At 42.0% G+C, this 19,562-nt stretch overlaps 1 long non-coding RNA gene across 1 annotated transcript; it reads left to right on the top strand.

Annotated features, from left to right (window-relative positions):
• Nucleotides 1-5,787: 5,787 nt before the first annotated feature.
• LOC117358003 lies at nt 5,788-18,680 on the top strand. The gene is made up of 3 exons (XR_004538928.1): nt 5,788-5,845; nt 8,854-9,020; nt 18,067-18,680. It is a non-coding gene; the product is annotated as an uncharacterized LOC117358003 (long non-coding RNA).
• The last annotated feature ends 882 nt before the right edge of the window (nt 18,681-19,562 follow it).

The raw sequence follows: 19,562 nt of genomic DNA on the forward strand, positions 1-19,562 counted from the left end.
GAAGGCGAACAGAATGTTGGGCATCATTAAGAAGGGTATCACGACCAGGATGAAGGAAGTCATCCTGCCACTGTATCGTGCAATGGTGCGCCCGCACCTGGAGTACTGTGTCCAGTACTGGTCGCCGTACCTCAAGAAGGACATGGCGGTACTTGAGAGAGTCCAGAGAAGAGCAACTAAGCTAATAAAGGGTATGGAAGACCTCTCATATACTGACAGTGACAGACTGAAGAAGTTGGGGCTTTTCTCCCTGGAAAAGCGGAGACTTAGAGGAGACATGATAGAAACCTTCAAGATCATGAAGGGCATAGAAAGAGTGGACATGGACAGATTTTTCAAATTAAGGGGAACCACAAGCACAAGGGGGCACTCGGAGAAACTGAAAGGGGAAAGGTTTAGAACAAACGCCAGGAAGTTCTTTTTCACTCAGAGGGTGGTGGATACATGGAACGCGCTACCGGAGGATGTGATAAGCAGAAGCACATTACAGGGCTTCAAAGAGGGTCTGGACAGGTACCTGGAGGACAAAGTGATTGAGGGGTACAGATAGGAGTAGAGGTAGGTAATAGGGATAGAATTAGAGGATTAGAGGCAGTTACAAAATTAGTCATGGACACTGTTCAGGCAATTAGGCCTGATGGGCCGCCGCGGGAGCGGACCGCTGGGCAGGATGGACCTCTGGTCTGACTCAGCGGAGGCAACTTCTTATGTTCTTAATGCAAGGAGATGATCTCTTTTCCATGACAATGCTCAGTAACTAATTTGCCCACAGCATTTTGTATCATCTGGAGTTTGGATGAGTCTTTCTTTGGGATTCCGAGGGACACAATATTACAATCCAGTAAAACAACACCACTGCTTGCATGTTTCTTGGCTCATTTTGAAATGGACACAGGTAACCTTAGATTTCAACCCTTGTTAGAATCTCTATGTCACACTGGGAAGGTTCCATTAAAAGAGCAAAGTTCTTTCTAGTTTCCATTAGCTTTATCTGTCTGTAATACAGTACCTATGCTGTAACCCTACCTCTGGATTTTAGGTAACAATTCTGAAAACTTTTCTCTTTTGGTCAAAGAAAATATATATTTTTCTGCAGGTAAAAGAACAACAGTTCAAAGGTTTCTAACTCTCCACATATTAACAAGCACTTTATTCTGCTTCTGAAGAGTATAATTGCCCTTGATTAAAGCTGAAATCATAGCCGTATTAAATCCCATTTCAAATTATTTCATAGCCTTATTCTCCCGTTTCAAATTATTGTTTGCATTGAAATGATCCTCAACCTTACTTCCATTCAGATTTCTGGATAGCTAATGGGCTGGCACTGCATATACACAGGAACAGTTTCACTTTCCAGGCTCCCAGTATGACAGCTGAACATATACAAATTGGAGTTCACAGGGTCTTTAAGGAATTCATAGTTTATAAGATTAGAGGCTAGAACAGGGGTTGGCAACTCCAGTCCTTGAGAGCCGGAATCCAGTCGGGTTTTCAGGATTTCCCCAATGAATATGCATGAGATCTATTTGCATGCACTGCTTTCAATGCATATTCATTGGGGAAATCCTGAAAACCCAACTGGATTCCGGCCCTCGAGGACCGGAGTTGCCCAATCCTGGGCTAGAACCAGGACTGACTCCCAGTTTGTACTTGATGCCCTCGGAGACAGTGACCCGAGTCAAGAAGAGGATCATCTCAGCACTACGGGTCCCTGTTTTCTTAATTTAGAGATACAGGTATGCAAGTCATTTTCTTGCTGTTTTCGTTTTCATTTCATTCACTTTTGTTCCATTTTAGCTCATTTAACGTCCAACAAAGGTGTATTCCAAAGGAACAAAAATTGGAAGAATGATAATTCCCATCCATACTGCAGATCACTTCACTGGCTAGAGTGAACTGAGGGGTCCTTTTACTAAGGCGCGTTAACCGATTTAGCGCACGCTAATCAATTTAGCACGCGCTAAATGCTAAGGCGCCCATAGAATATAATGGGCGCCTTAGCATTTAGTGCGCACTCATCTTTGGACTTCAACAGGTGCGCTGTAGTTCTTTAATGTACGCATTTATAGAGCATGACAAGCAGGACCAGCATTAGAGGTAGGTAAACAGGGTAATTGCCCCGGGCCCCCTTGTAACTTGGAGTCCCAAACCTGCCTAAAGTTGAAAGTGGAACAATCCAACCCAGCCTGCTGATTAACCATTCGCCTTAACTGTATCCATGACATCCTGTTTATCTGTCTTGTCTGTTTAGATTGTAAGCTCTTTCAAACAGGGACTGTCTTCTTTGTGACTCTGTACAGCGCTGTGTGCATCTGGTAGTGATATAGAAATAATTCATAGTAGTAGTGTGAAGAGTTTCAGTCTGGGAAGCAGAGCTGAGATTGTGATGTCATAATGCCTCATTCCACCAATACCTAAGAGCCAGCCTCATCAGTGATGTCACAATGGCTTGATTGTCCTGTATTCCGCAAGCCCTTTCGAGCAGGGACTGTTTTCTTATTCTTTGTGACTCTGTGCAGCGCTGCGTGCATCTGGTAGCGCTATAGAAATAATTTTTTTAAAAAAATCTTTATTGATTTTCAAACTTTGAAAGTGCAATACAAATGATAAATCAGAAAAACTGCACAAAACACACTATTCACTATACAATTATTACATTGAACAATCATTTTGTCCCAGTTTTGATTTTTATATTTTACTAGCTGGCTCTCTCTGTCACCAACAGTATTTATCTAATTCCTCCCCCCACCCCTGCATCTACCTTTAAGTCGGTGCAAAAGTTGTTGCCAAGGGCTGTCCCAGTGAAAACAGGAAGTTGTCACTGAGGGCGGGCTGCAAATGGACTTAGTAGAGATGAGGGGGAGATGGACTTGGGGGAGAGGGAGAGATGGACTTGGGGGAGATGATGGAGAGGGGACTTGGTGGAGGAGGGAAAAATGGGGAGAGGGAGAGATGAACAACGCAGAGATAGCAGAGGGACCCAATAGCTGAAGCAGTCTGCTGAAACATGAATTCATATCAAGCCACAACATTTAGCAATTCAAGGGATTAGGGCAGTGTATTGCAACTGTGTGCTGCGGCACGCTAGTGTGCCTCCTGAGATTTCAGGTGTGCCGCGGCACACTGTGGGGAAGAGGAGAGGCCAATCAAATCAAATCGAAAAATCGATTCAAGAGGGTGAATCAAATTGAAATATTTTTCCCTGAATCGGACAGCACTAGTATTGAGCCATGGTAAAAATTTTCAGGGATTATTTTAGGAACCTAACGTTCAAAATTAGCACAAATATTTGAATATCAGGCCCAGGGGCATAGTCAGACACCCAGTTTTGGGTAAGCTTGGTCCCAGAGCAGAGGAACCTGCCCTCCCCTCACCCCACAGATAATTTGGCCTCTTCCTTTCCTTCTCTTTCTCCTGCCCACCCAAGGCCATTCAGTTTCTCAAACCACTCTCTCTATTTCTAAGCAGCCTGATGCTCTCTCTCTCTCTCTCTCTCTCTCTCTTCCTTAAAAATCTGAGGTCTGTGCCACTTATAGATAGTTTCTGGCTCTGACAGACCTCGATGACAATTTAGCGCTGACAGATCCAAGTCAACATAGGGAGGGAAAAGTATTAGGATCCGTCAGCGCTAAAATGTCATCGAGGTCTGTCAGAGCCAGAAACTACAAGTGGCGCGGACCTCAGATTTTTAAGGACGTGTGGTTTTAGATCCGCGAAGTCCGTCAGGTCCCTGAGGTCCGCGTTTTACCCCTTCCCTGTAAAATATGCATGTAAGTGCCAGGCAAATCCCAAGTCATCCATGCTCCTCTCGCATTAGAGATACATTAGATAGATTGTGAGCCCACCGGGACAGACAGAGTAAAATGCTTGAGTACCTGAATAAATTCATGTAAACCGTTCTGAGCTTCCTGGGGAGAACAGTATAGAAAATTGAATGAATGAATAAATAAATAAATAAAATAAAATAATAAAATTGCAGTTGAGTGCTATAGAAATTGCATGTTTAATTTATAGAACAGTATGGGCACTTAAGTGTATAATTGCTCTTTAATGCCAATCATCACCAATTAACACCAATTGCAGCCAATAATTGGTTGTTAAAGCCAAATAGCATCTAATTAGTCAATTAAATTACACGCATAATTGATAGGCTTACTATACTGCCAGTCAAAACTAACACCACGGAGGTTTACAAAGTTATAATATAAATTAATCACAGAATCAAACAACAGCAGACTAACAATAGGGAGGGGGGAAAGGAGGAAATTACAATTAATGTGAATGTATTCATTTTTTGTGGGCCCAAACTATGAACACGTCGGAGAAGAAGCTTTAGCTAAATCTAACAGCCTCAATATTCAAGCAGCCGGGAAGGAGCAGCTCTTACCTGGATAATGGCCATTCACCAGGGCCAGCTATTGATTTCTAGCAGCACTATCCAGATAAAGCTACTGAAAATCATTCCTGACCGCCTTTGTGCTGTCTGAATAGCACTGAGGTGGCAATGAAGAGAAAGTGAGATCCAAAACAGGAGGGAATCCAAGAGGTCAAAGACACATTAATTTATCATGAAGGGTAGTTGTAAACGGTTCTTAACAGTGAATAACAGCTCTGAATTTAATTTTTTCTTCACATTTATCTGCATTGTGCTTTTAGGACAAGCTTTAAATACGAGTCTGAAAGCTGTGGGTTCTCTGAGGAAGCCAGGGCGGCGAAACGCGTCAGGACCCAGCAATCACCAACGCTTTCAGTATTCTTCAGCTAAGTCCCTTTCTTTGAAATTTGCATATATTGAAGTTAATCTCCATTGAAGTTATACAAAGATTGGACAATAATTGTGTATTTCCAAGGACTTTGTGAATACTATGAGTTCATACTGTGAGCACTTTAAAACATCTTTTTCATACGGTGCAATGATAGATACCATAAGAGTTTCCATAGGGGTTTAGTCCCCATACTGAACTCTTCACTTCCATCTCGGAATCTGAGCACCACCTAATGTTAAAAGATTTTTGAAGTAGCTAGTGAGTTCCTTTACCAGTTTGTTTTTTGGGTAGTTAAAACAGACATAAAGGCCAGGATTCACTAACCTGCCCGATCGGGCCCGATCCGGGCAGTTCCGACGAATTCTACAAACTCCAACATGCAGATGAGGGTGATCGGAGGAACACCCCCATCTGCAGGCACGGATCGTGCTATAGCGATCCCTGCGCATGCGCAGACCACCTGTAGATGGTCTGAGCATGTGTGAGACCTCCGGGCCGTCAGAGTTGTATTTTTTATTTTTTTTTTGTTCTTCTATTTTTTAACACTTGAGCGCAGCCAGGGAACCTAAAAGTGCTGCCTCCCTGCCTGCCTCGAACACAGACGTGCCTTCCAGCCCTGAACCTGAACACCCTGCCTCTCCCACCCTTCCCTGCACTGCAAGCCCGTGGTTTTAACCCGCGGGCTTAAGCGGGTTAAAACCATGGGCTCCCAAAAGTTCCTTGATCGCCTATTAAAAAAAATAATAGGCGATTGAGGAATTTTAGGGAGCCCGTGGTTTTAACCCGCTTAAGCCAGCGGGTTAAAACCACAGGCTTGCAGTGCGGGGAAGGGTGGGAGAGTCAGGGCAGGCAGGCAGGGTGTTCGTGTTCGGGGAAGGCAGGCAGCGTGTTCAAGGCTGCAGGATAGGGGCTGACGGGGTAGAGAGCAGGGCAGCAGAAAGTCCTCAGCAGTCGCTTTTTTTTTGACTGGCCAGCCCAGTCGGTGTTGCAGGGTTTTCTTTAGTGAATCGCGTCCCTGCCTATTTTGCATGCCATTGCCCTCATTTGCATGTGCGGATCGGAGGATGGTCGGAAGAGAGGTAAGTGAATAGGGCCGAGGTCGCTAAGGGGTCACAAACCGATTTTGCTTAGTGAATTTGGGCCAAAATCCAGTCAGTATCAGGTGTCTCAAGACTCGATACACTGCTTTAGGAGTTCATTATAAACACAGATACTGTGAATCCAACATCTATGTTGTAGTCATGCAGAATTAACCAAATATCTTCAAATTCAAGCCATAAAAAAGTGCCTCTTTGTTGCTGCCCACTCGCTCTTCTATACTTACGGGTCGGTGTGTAGAAAAATCACTGTTGTGCGAAATAAAGGTGTATGTGCCTTTCCAGGTATGAAATCCAGGCCTGGGCCTTATCTGGGTATCGCCAATATGCAGCAGCAGTACATGTCCCTGCAGGATCTACCTCCATCCCTGCCCCATCCCTGCAAGCTCTGTCCTCATCTGCACAAGCCCCGAACACTTAGAGCACAATTCTCAAAACTTTAACGTGGTCGCTAAGCAGTTTTCCAGCGGTTTAGCCTGCATGCATTTTAGTGGCGGATTATCAAGATGAATTATCTCTGTCTTTACCGAGGTTTCTAGCAGTCTCCAGCAATGGTATGCAAATGGACTCTTTAACACTGAAATGAGCCCTTTGGTGGATTCTTAAAAATCGCCGAGGCATTTTTGATGAGCGGTGTTGGCTTTTGGTGACAAAAAGAGCGACTGGTCCGGGGCTGCTGTTACAATGCCAGCACTTGTGTTTTGACTGTGGCTAATGAAAAAAAAAAAAGTGTATCTATATATTTTTAGTGGAGAATAGTAAAATCACACTTCTTTTGAGTTTTTGGGAGAGGCAGGCATGTTTCATGCGCACTTGTTAAAAGCCAATGGTTCTTCTTGAGCACGTGTATGATACCCTTGTCTTGTGTGTTTCTAGCTGTGGGTCTGATTAAATCTTACATTAAAAACAAATTACAAGATTTACCTGAATTATAGTAGTTTTTGGAGAGAAAGGCATGTTTTATGTGCGATTGGAAAAAGTTGACGTTGCTTCTCCCTTCCATTCGTTCAATAGTGCAGCAGGAGAGTGTGCACATGCAAATGTGGGCACATGCAAATGTAGGAAATCTTTGCTGCTGCCCATCAATCTTATTTGCATGCGTGATTTTTTAAGAATGTCTCGGGTTTTTCAATTCAGTATCAAAACGGCTGTGGTAGCAGAGCGTCGCTTTTTAACGTGGATTTTTGAAAATCCTGCCCTTAAAATGTTCGAGGTTTTGCAGATAAGGACAGAGCTTGCAGAGATGGGGCAGGGACTGAACTCACAGGGACAGGATGAGGATGGAGATAGATTTCATGAGGACAGGGACAAATTTGTCCCCATGTCATGCTCTACACTGAAGTATAGAAGAATACAAGCTGTCCTAACTTACCTAGATACTTATCCAGGTACTAGCAATGAATTTCAGCAATCTAGATAACGGCTTATACCTGCATATTTAGCACTGGTGTCTAGATTTCCAGGTACAGTGGTGCCTCACACAACGAACTTAATCCGTTCCAGGAGCAAGTTTGTTATGTGAAACGTTCGTTGTGTGAAACGCGTTTTCCCATAAGAATACCTGTAAAACAAAATAATTCGTTCTGCAGCCCTACATTTCCCTCCCTCCACCTCACCTCACATGCAGAGCCTGCCAGCCTTCTCCCTCACCCAGCCGCACGATCTCAAAAAGCTGTGCACGCGCAGCTGCTGGAGTTGATCAATGTTCTCTCTCCTGCAACTTCCGGTTTCCGGTTGCGTCAGAGGAGAAGATTGAACAACAGAGCATGCGCGCATGTGCTGCTCTTTGAAAGTGTGTGGCTGGCCGAAAAAGAAAGCCGGAAAACTCGGTTTTTAAGGTAAGGTGGAGGGAGATGATGGAACACTGCATTCAGACAGGAGGGTGCTGCTGTTCCCGGCTCACATTAGAAAGCGGCGAGAGTAGTTCCGCCCCCCCCCCCGGGCCCCTCGGGCGACTTCGTTGTGTGAAACGAAGTTCGTTATAGGGAGCAAGACAAAAAGTTCGTTATGCGCAGCGTTCGCTGTACGAGGCGTCCGTTATGCGAGGCACCACTGTATTATGTTTAATTGCCATAGTCAACTTTTATAAAACAGCACTGTCTACAGAGTTTATATATATATATATATCTTTATTCATTTTAAAGCCAAAAAAATAAGTGCAACATGTTATACAGTCATTTTACACTTTAACAGCACTTAAATTCTATCAAATAATATTTTATGACAAATACATATATCATCCCTCCCTTTCTACATATCCAACAATTGCATTCAAATTAAAAGTATCTCCCCACCCTGCTCCCACCCATCCACCCTGGACGTGCATTATCAAAGGAGAAAATAAACAATCACTCCTTACAGAATTTTGCCAATGGCTCCCAAACATCCATAAACTTCTTATAATGTCCCTGTTGTATGGCCATCATATGCTCCATTTTAAAAGTGTAACACAGAGATTCCCACCAAAAAGTATAACTTAATTGATCCCAGTTTTTCCAGTTCCTCAAAATGAGTTGTTTGGAAACCCCTGTCATTATAAAGAGAAGTTTGTTATTTCGAACAGATATTTGGTTTTTAGCTCTCATCAACGTACCAAATAAAATGGTATCATACATTAATGCCACTGGATTTTCCAATATATTATTCACTTGATCCCATATGGACCTCCAAAATTTAAGTATCAAGGGACAATAGTACAACAGATGATCCAATGTCCCAGCTTCTAGATGACAATGCCAGCATCTATTAGACTTTGAACTATCTAATTTCTGTAACCTAACAGGGGTCCAAAAAGCTCTATGTAGCAAGAAAACCCATGATTGTCTCATAGATGCAGACATCGTACATCTCATCCTCCAGGTCCAAATACGTGGTCATTGAGACGCAGTAATCTGATGCTTTATTTCAATGCTTCAAATGTCACGAAGACCAGTCTTTGGTTTCTTATTCAAAAAGAAACAGTTTCAGACCAAGTATAAATTTTCTTGCAGATGGTCAAGATTCTACTTGTATAGATGGGTGCAAAGAATTCCATAAGGAAGAGCCCCAGTCTTTATATAGTTTCCAAGTCCTTAACTCTAGAAGTGACAGAAAGTGTATTAACATATTGGGACCAAAGTGAATATGTTAACGAATGTGGAACTAAACCCTGAGAAAGGTATGAAAGATTTTTCAATACATAGTGCTCTATTAGTTGGAAATGGGATCTTATGTCAGATTCTATATTGATCAGGGAATCCGTTCTATGAGGCTAGGAGAGAGATTACCCAATTATATCTTCTGGCATTGTGAATTGGTTTAATGGTGTTGGGATTGAGCTGGAAATGATATATAGAGGAGAAACTATGGCTGACGTACTGAATTCCAACAGTCAAGCCTACACTGTATGACAGCAGATGTTGACAGCAAATGCCAAAAGCAGTAGATTGATAACTTCAAAGAATGGTTAACTTGCCAAAATATGTCGTGGGAGTAGGACAACAGCAGACGTTTGGGGATCTCGTTACAGCAGACATTTGGGGATCAAAGGTCAAGGAAGAATCCAACTGGCCTCTTAATGTATTAATACAATTCCATAGCAAGATATTACAGTTATTAATGACCTGACATGGCGTTGGAGATCAATTTCTGATTACTACTACTTATAGCGCTATTACATGCAGCAATCTACATATTAAATGCAGATACTTTCTCTGGCTCTAGTGGGCTAACAGTCTATGGTGTACCTGGAGCCACAGCTCCTTGTAACCCTGGGTATGTGCAGGCTACTCCTATTGTTTCTGCTTTTACAGGGTTTTATCACTTGCTAAAAGGCAAGTAAGAATTGTGTCAAGGCAATATTAAGGGGGCTGATATCAGGCGATCCTGGCTCTCAGCAGTGTAATAATAACCATTCAGCCCATGCTCTGAACCAATAAGTTCACAGGAGAGAGAAAAAGGTTAAAATAAATTGGTGCCAGAAGTCCCACAAATAACTGGACTACCAACCCAGCAATCAAACTCCCTTGCTCCCACCAGTCCACTGCAGGGGTCTTCCAAAATACAGTAATTCCACAGCACAAACTAGAAAGAACATAATAGGGATCACAATTCTTCAAAATTCAAATCCTAAAATAGAATTTACAATTCTTAAGCACTATTTAGGTTGTTATTTCTCTTGAGGGCTGGAGTGGTGTTTTGTGGGGAGGGGGGGGTTCTCTTCCTGGAGATACCATAACACACCACACACACATGGGCCCTTACTCACAAATCCTGAAACATCGCAATCTCTACTTTCAGCTTGTTCTCCTATCTTCTCCTCCTCTCTTCTGAGGCTTATACAGAATACCTCTTTCTTCAGACCACTGTTGTGGTAGCTCAAGGTAGGTCTTTTCTTCAGCTGGGCTCCAGTCTCTTATCACCTGGTTCCTCACTGTGTCAGGGCACCAGGAAAAAATTCCTGAGGAAAGCCTCTAGACCAGTAGGTCCCAACCCTGTTCTGGAGGACCACCAGCCAGTCAGGTTTTCAGGATAGCCCTAATGAATATGCAGGGGGTAGATTTGCATGCCTGTCACCTTTATTATATGCAAATCTCTCTCATTCATACTCAATAAGGTTATCCAAAAAAACCCAACTGGCTGTTGGTCCTCCAGGACAGAATTGGGAACCACTGCTCTAGACTATATCTGAGATTTTCCTGTCAAGTGAGGCTTAGGGAGTACTTCCTATTACTCCCATTCACTTCTCTTTGTCTAGGCCAAAGCCAGAGATGCACTGACTTCCAGCATTTGAATCCCATGTCAGCTTGGCCAAAAAGAGCCTCTATTGATCAAGATCCAGGGGAGCAAAGACTAGGTGCAAAGACCATGCTTGGGAAAACAAAGACCTTTTTCTCTCCCTTATAGCCTAAACAAAATACCCAAATAAGAGCTATATTTCACACTACTTCTTATGCTTATAAGTAATTCATCATCTGCTATAATAAAACCTTTAGCGCACATGCGCACTTCAAACTCCGTGATCCGTGGCTCCATGGGTCCGTGACTCTATGCCACCGCATGCACAATAGAAGGAGCCTGTGGCGGTTTGTGAGGTGTGTGGCGGTTTCACCAGCAACGTTCCTGCCCCAATCTCCGACGCCGGCGAACTTGCTGCCCTCTGACTACATTGCTGCTGCCGGACGCCTCTTCTTCTCAACCCCAGACCAGCAGCGGTAGCAGCCGTGGTTTCATCAAACAGCTGTGTGCCATTTGCTAGGCCAGCCAATTTTGATAATGCGAGGCGGGCTGGCCTAGCAATAGCCCCGAGGCTGCCCGGCCTAGCGGATGCTGGACAGGGAAAAGGGAAGGGGTGCTGCCGGACAGGGGGGAGGTAAAAGGAAGGGAGAAGGGCTAGTGCTGGACAGGGGGAGCAGGGAAGGGGTGCTGTTGGACAGGGGGGAGGTAAAAGGAAGGGAGAAGGGCTACTGCTGGACAGGGGGAGCAGGGAAGGGGTGCTGCTGGACAGGGGGGAGGTAAAAGGAAGGGGGGAGGTAAAAGGAAGGGAGAAGGGCTACTGCTGGACAGGGGGGAGAGACAGAAAGAAAGAAAGACAGACAGGGGGCCAGGGAGAAAGACAGACAGGCACGGGGCAGGGAAAGAGACAGACATACAGAAAGAAAGAAAGAAATGCCTAAGTCTACAAATCTATTCTAGCACCTGTTAATGTAACGGACTAAAAAAACTAGTTTATTATAATAATAATAGCACCATCAAAACCTTTAAAACATATTGTAACATTATTTCATACTAAACATACCCACAATTATTCTCCCAAACAGTGAAGCCCTCCCAATCTATCCGACATATAGAGAAAGTTAAAATTCATGAAAAGTTCATCCCTTCAATAAAACACTGTATTCAGTGCCTAATCTTCTTATCTGTATCAGTTCTCAATTGTTTATCTTCTGCACGCTATTGTTTACTGGATTTGCCTCCACTCTCATTCATTCGAACTTGATCTTTGAAAACATTTTAGCTCGACACGATTCTGTGTTGACACAGTTCTGTGTTTCACCCAAAGGCGTCATCAGGAGCTTAAGACTGAAACCGGCTCCACTTCATCACAGTTTCTACAATATACAGTTCCAAAATTACCTTCACCCATGAACCTTACAATATGTACATTAAATTAAATTAAATCTATAATAAACATTTAACCCCAATCATGTAACATCATACCAGACATTTCATCATATATTGTTTGCTGGCCTCAACCAGGACTGAGAACTCCAAATCAGGATTATTATAATACACTGTATAAACGCGTAACACAGAAAGAATTGAGAAGATTACAAATAATACAAAATACGGCAATAAAAATTATCACCAATTCAAAAAAAATATGATCATGTGACACCACTTCTGAAGAAAGCACATTGGTTACCAATCTCCTATAGAATCACATACAAAATTGCATTAATAACCTTCAAAATCCGACTATCAAATGCACCAACATTTCTTGACCATCATCTTATACCATATACTCCATTTAGAACATTAAGATCTACAGAGCAGCATCTTTTGACCATTCCTTCCCTAGAAGTCATTGGCACAAGGAGAACTACTACTTTTTGGGTCACAGCTCCTCAGCTACCAAACTATTTGTGTGCAGAAACATCTTTAGAAAAATTCAAAGGATCTTTAAAAAGCTTTCTGTATAGGGATGCCTATAAGATATAAATAAGACGTTTACTGCCTCTTTTACAAAGTCGCGTGGCAACGGCCCCGAAGCCCTTTAAATCTCTATGGGCTTCAGGGCCATTGGTGCAGAGCAGCCGCTAGCGCAGCTTTGTAACAGAGCCTCTTAATCTCTGTTTAAAATAATTTATTATTATTATACAAGCATCCAACATGAAATCAGACCTCATTTGCAGGACTTTATTTTCCCTTTTCATTATTCTTCATTTTTTTTGCCCCTCCCTGATGTGTTACCCATATATGCTCTCTTTTTCTATAATTAATGTAGTTCATCACCCTTTCCTTTTGTACCTGTATTGAATTTTTGTATGAATATACCAGTTTGTACTAATCTATTACAATGTTTTTCCCCAATTTTTAATTTGTAATACGCTTTGAAATATTTGACAATGCGTGCACATCAAATTTTAATAAAAACTTGAAACTTGCTTGCCATTACCTCACTTCCTCTTTCCTGTTATAACCCCTACATACCTGTCCTTAATTAAAGCAAATGCCATTCAACTTCTTTATTCAACAGAATCTGTTTCTTAGATAAATTGTGCTGTTCAAAAGTCCCCCTGTTTTCAATTTGATCCAACCCATGTAGGACCAACTGTTGAAATGTTTCAACTATGGGATCATTATGTCCCGGAGGAATCCAATGGGATTTAACCCTATGTTTATCAAGAAAGGGGGTGGCCATGGGTGCCACTGTGGCCCCAGCAATTGTCTGCCTGTATATGGCAAGGTTTGAATAGCGGTTTGTGTATGATAGTGAGTTCATTGCTGGTATTGTAGGCTGGTGCATAGATGATATTTTATTGATTTGGTCTGTGGGTGAAGAGTCATTGGAATGCTTTTTTGCATTATTTAAATAATTGTGACTCAAATATATAACTTCAAGCCACGAAATCAACCACCACTGTCCAGTTTCTTGATATTCAGATTACTTATTCTCAAGGGGAATTCACCACTTCCCTCTCTAGAAAGCCTACTGACCGGAACACTGTCCTTCATTATGAGTTAACATCCTAGATCTTTGAAGGACAATATTCCAGTGGGTCAGTTTTTGAGAGTTAAGCGTGTGGGTAGTGAGAGGGCAGAATTTCAGGTTCAGTTTTCTATGGTGACTGATCATTTTAATCAAAGGGGTTACCCACAGAAAGTAATCTGAGGTGCGTTTAAAAGCACCAAATATTCTGATAGAAGATGGTTAATGATAAAAAAAGAGAGGGGTGGAGAAGAGGGACATCTGACATGTACTCTTCCCTATTCTGCGCAATCCTGTCAGTTCAGACAGGTGATAAGGCAACATTGGCATATGCTAGGGCTCCACAAGGGTCTCCGGGAGATGTCGAGGTTTGCCTATACCCGGGGACGTAATCTCCGTGAGTTGCTGGTTAATAATTGTAGTGACAGGAGTGAGAATAAGGGAGGGCACTTCAAATGCAATGGGTATGTGTATTGTTGTTATGCATTAGAGGTGGCAGAGTAAACATTCCAAATAGTAATAAAGTTTTTTTATTTGCGGGACCGGATAGGTTGCAATACAAGTCAGGTTGTATATGGTATCTAGGTCAAACTAAGAGAAAAGTTAAACAGCGAATGGCTCAACATATAAGCAACCTGAGACTACAGAAAATTGATCTCCTGCTGGTGGCTCACTGGATTCAGTTAGAGCATGTGGTGAAAGATTTGAGATTCGTGGTTATAATCACTGTTCAATTGACCCGAGGTGGGAATGTATCTAAGATTCTGTTAAGGAAAGAACAAAAATTAATCCACTCCTGAGGCACGGTAGAACCCCTTGGGTTCAATAAAGAAGTTGAAAGGCATTTGCTTTAATTAAGGACAGGTGTGTAGGGGTTATAACAGGAAAGAGGAAGTGAGGTAATGGGAAGAAGTTGAATTTCTCCAGCGTTTGTGCTGGGGTAAGATCCTGATTTGGAGTTCTCAGTCCTGGTTGAGGCCAGCAAACAATATTTGATGAAATGTCTGGTATGATGTTACATGATTGGGGTTAAATGTTTATTATAGATTTAATTTAATTTAATGTACATATTGTAAGGTTCATGGGTGAAGGTAATTTTGGAATTGTATATTGTAGAAACTGTGATGAAGTGGAGCCGGTTTCAGTCTTAAGCTCCTGATGACGTCTTAGGGTGAAACACAGAACTGTGTCAACACAGAACCGTGTCGAGCTAAAATGTTTTAAAAGATCAAGTTCGATTGAATGAGAGTGGAGGCAAATCCAGTAAACAATGGCGTGCAGAAGATAAACAATTGAGAACTGATACAGATAAGAAGATTAGGCACTGAATACAGTGTTTTATTGAAGGGATGAACTTTTCATGAATTTTAATTTTCTCTATGTGTTGGATAGATTGGGAGGGCTTCACTGTTTGGGAGAACAATTGTGGGTATGTTTAGTATGAAATAATGTTACAATATGTTTTAAAGGTTTTGATGGTGCTAAATTAGTATAATAAATGAATTACTTATAAGCATAAGAAGTAGTGTAAAATATAGCTCTTATTGGGGTACTTTGTTTATGTAATAAGTAGAGCTATTAAAAAAAGGTCTTATAAGTCCCAGTGGGTTAATTAATATTGGTTCCCTTATAACCTAGAGAACTCTCTAGCTCTCTTTTCCCATATAACTGAAGGAACCCCTTAGCTCTCCCCACAGGCAGCCCGATTAGAAAATTATTAGATATATATCTGGAGTACTGTGTCCAGTACTGGTCGCCGTACCTCAAGAAAGACATGGCGGTACTTGAGGGAGTACAGAGAAGAGCGACTAAACTGATAAAGGGAATGGAAAATCTCCCATATACCGACAGATTGAAGCAGTTGGGACTTTTCTCACTGGAAAAGCGGAGACTTAGAGGAGACATGATAGAAACCTTCAAGATCCTGAAGGGCATAGAAAAAGTAGACAGGGGCAGATTTTTCAAATTAAGGGGCGCCACAAGTACAAGGGGGCACTCGGAGAAATTGAAAGGGGACAGGTTTAGAACAAACACTAGGAAGTTCTTTTTCACTCAGAGGGTGGTGGATACATGGAACGCGCTTCCAGAGGCTGTTGTAGACAAGAAAACATTAAATGGTTTCAAGGAAGGTTTGGATAGATTCCTAGAAGAAAAAGGGATTGGGGGGTTTAGATAGGTATAGACCATTGCTCAGGCAATGGGCCTGATGGGCCGCCGCGGGTGCGGACCGCTGAGCAGGATGGACCTATGGTCTGCCTCAGCGGAGGCAACTTCTTATGTTCTTATGTTCTTATATACTTTCTTATAAAAGAGTGTTGCAGGAAAATAATTTTATCACCCGCAACAAGGGCTGACACCTGGGCCACATATTTTTATGCCATTTCTAAAATCACTAATTATATGCATATGCTGTTTTGTATATGTAAGTTTAATATTTATGGCTTGTAAAACTTATTCCTATATCTCCTTTATGGACAAATAAAGGCTCTAAGACACAGATACACTAAGGGCATGTATTGGATCCGATCCGTGTCTGGGGGGGGGGCTGATTCACAAATCGCCTTCATGCAAATGAGGGCGATCGGAATCACACCCCCAACCGATTGCCCGGATCGCTCTATAGTGATCCACACACATGCGCAGACCATCTGTAGGTATCTGCGCATGCGTTGAAGAGCAGCGACTTTTTTTTTTTTTTTTTTTTATTTACTTTAAATTTTTTAGTGAGCCCAGCAAGCCCGTGGTTTTAACAAGCTTTAAACCCACAGGTTAAAACCATGGGCTCGCACTGTGGGGAAAGGCTGGGGCAGAAGCAGGGCAGAGAATAGGAAAGTCGGGAGCAGAGAGCTGGAGAGTCAGGGCAGAGAGAGCAGGAAAGTCGGGACAGAGAGAGCAGGAGAGTCGGGGCAGACAGCAGGAAAGTCAGGGCAGAGAGCAGGAGATGCAGTCAGAAATGACGTGAACGAATGATTCCCAGCAGTCGCTTGTTTGTTGATCGGCCAGCCCAGTCGGTGTTGCAGTTTTTTTTAGTGAATCACTGCCTGCCTGCCTACATTTGAATGCTGTTCCCCCTCATTTGCATGCACAGATCGGAGGATGATCGGGACAGAGGTTAGTGAATCGGGTCGGAGGGAAATCGGGTCGCAAAGGGGTCGCAAACCGATCGGTACACGATCGGTTTGCTTAGTGAATCTAGCCCTAATTCTCTTAAACGATATCAAATACCAAACCTATGCATAAACACTAACAGTTAAGATGGGAATTTTGAAAGAAAACAGTCTGTTGTTCGACTGTGTCCCTCATTTACATGAAAGAGTGCAGTGTAATCAAAGACCAGATTAGACTTTCTCTGATTGCAATCTGATGCTGCTTACATCTCAGAGACCTCCAGAGCTGAAGTGATGCATTTTCTTGCTGATTAAAAAAAAAAAGAAAGAAAAGCAAAACAGAAGGCAGCTATTGCCCCACAGAGGAACATTCCAGAGAACATAAAATTAATTAAATAATTAAAGCCTAGACTAGAGGGTACAGAAAATCTAACTGCTAGATAAGTAACATTACGCCTGCATTATATGTTAAGCTGCAGAATCTCCTGTAATCTGGTATTTTATTTTTTAATGTTAATGTGTATTGTGGATTTTAAATATGTGTAAACTTCTTCAAATTGCAGAGTTGCAATATATAAATATCAAATTAAATAGTGTTTTGGTTTGGGGTTTTTTTTTGACTGGACAACCTTGGAGCCAGGTTGTCAGTAAATTAATAAATCAAAATGCCAATTCACTCAATAATGTCCCAACTTGAAAAGGAAGAAAATAATATCTTTGTTATTCAAAGTCCCAACATAAGATGAAACTCACAGCACACACTTAAGAAAAGCGTTTTTTTGTTGTTGTTTTTTTTTAGACCTTTAGACTAATTTTAAACTAGACATATGCAGCATTCTACATATTTCATGCAGGTACTTTCTCTGGCCCTAGTGGGTTCACAATCTATGATGTTTTTTGTACCTTAGACAAGTGCCTAAAAGTTACCTAAAATGGGGTATGTGATTTCTGAGTTAAACCCTCCTTTGCTCCATAGATTGTGAGCCCACTAGGCCCAGAGAAAGCACCTGTATATAATATGTCTAGTTTAAAATTAGTTCAAAGGTTTAATTATTTGCTCATTGATAAATGCTTCGCATTTTTAAAAGATGTAATAAGTCCATACCTGAGGCTGAAATTGTGCAGAATTATATCCTCTATCTTGTGGTATAAATAAGTCACATACCCCACTTTTGGTACCTTTTTACTCAGCACCTCACAATTTTTTAAAGGTGTAAACCAGGATAACATATTTGTTTAACTTTGTGATCAACACTGGACAACAAAGTTTATTTCTTCTTCAACACTTTCAGGTATATCTTACAGATTTATGGCTGTTGATCATGGAAATCATGTTTAAAATTATGTATCATTTACTGTTTTTAACAAAAAAGTACATTTTTTACAATCTCTTGTTTTAATTTCAGGCTAATGCAATTAATAATAACTGACACCAAGATTAAGGAAGGCATTTTTGTCGGTCCAAAGGTCAGATGCGTCATCAATGACGAGAGATTTGAAGATCTGTTAGTCGGGCCAGAGAAAATCGCCTGGAAAGCATTCAAGGATGTCAAGAAGTTTCTTGGCAACAAACCACCAAACTATATTTAACTTAGACCATACAAAACCATGAAGTGCATCATGTCACTTCTTCCCCGCAAACCTTGCCCCTTCTTCTACGAAACTGCGATAGCCGTTTTTAGCGCGGTGAGCCGCGCTGCTCCCGACACTCATAGAGTTCCTATGAGCGTTGGGAGCAGCGCAGGCCATACAGCGCGGCTCTCAGCGCTACATACTGCTAGCACAGTTTAATAGAAGAGGGTGTAGTCAGCGACGAACATGGTGAAAGGTTTCACCAGGACATTACCACTATGGAAATAAGATATCAGTGTAACTGGAAGCCATCAATGTTTGTTGACTATTGTTGGACACTGCAACGAAATGCACCAGACGCTGAGTACAAACAAAAATCAGCAGGAAGACACTCTTAGCCATGGCAAACTATCACAGCATATCAGAAACTTTGTGCATTAAAACATGTTATAAAGATACCATCGTGTTTCTCAGAATTCCTACGTTATACAGTCAGTGGAAAATTATATGTGTGTTTATTTTGAAGGGGTTTATCATATTCACCAGTTTGTTTTTAAGGAAGCAAAACTTTTGTTGTCCAGTGCAATCAGAGCATGGGAGCTATGGCCTCCCCTTATCCACCCGAATCCCTTAATCGAGTTTCACTAAGGGCTCCTTTTACTAAGCCGCGTTAGGGCTTTAACGCGCGGAATAGCGCACGCTAGACCTTAAGCATTGAGCTGGCGTTAGTTCTAGAAGCATAGCGCGCGGTAATTTCCTGCGTGCGCTAAAAACGCTAGCGCACCTTAGTGAAAGGAGTCCTTTTGAGAGCTGGCGAGTTTAAGCTCATGCCTTAGAAGAAATTCAGGCTTCGCTTGCTTAATTTTGAGACAATTTCCTTCCAAGAGTTCGTTCTCTTTAACATCTGGGAAGCAAGAAATGTTCCACAGGGGAAAATGGTGAAAGCAAATTGACTTGGCAGTTTTGCCCCCCCCCTTTTATTGGCACGAGGCCCTAGCTGTGTGTCTCTGTAAGCACCACAAATGGCCGACACACAGGCGATACAACTGGTTGGCTGAACACCGATTCCACTCACTTGAGAAAACAGAGCCCTGCATGTGGACAGAGGAAAGTATTTCAAGGAAAACAGTCTCATTTTAAAGTCTGCAGTACATCTATTTATATTCTTTTCCAAGTGTGCATCCTCTGAGTGTTTGATATGTGGTGAAAGATGTAAGCAGAGCCAAAGCAGTCTCCAGCCACACAATATGTGAAATGCAAAGATTTACACTATGAAGAAAAAGGTCTATAAAACAGAGGAAAAAAATCCCAATCATGCAGTCTCTATTTA

This window comes from Geotrypetes seraphini, chromosome 3, assembly GCF_902459505.1.
Source record: "Geotrypetes seraphini chromosome 3, aGeoSer1.1, whole genome shotgun sequence".
Taxonomy (NCBI): domain Eukaryota; kingdom Metazoa; phylum Chordata; class Amphibia; order Gymnophiona; family Dermophiidae; genus Geotrypetes; species Geotrypetes seraphini.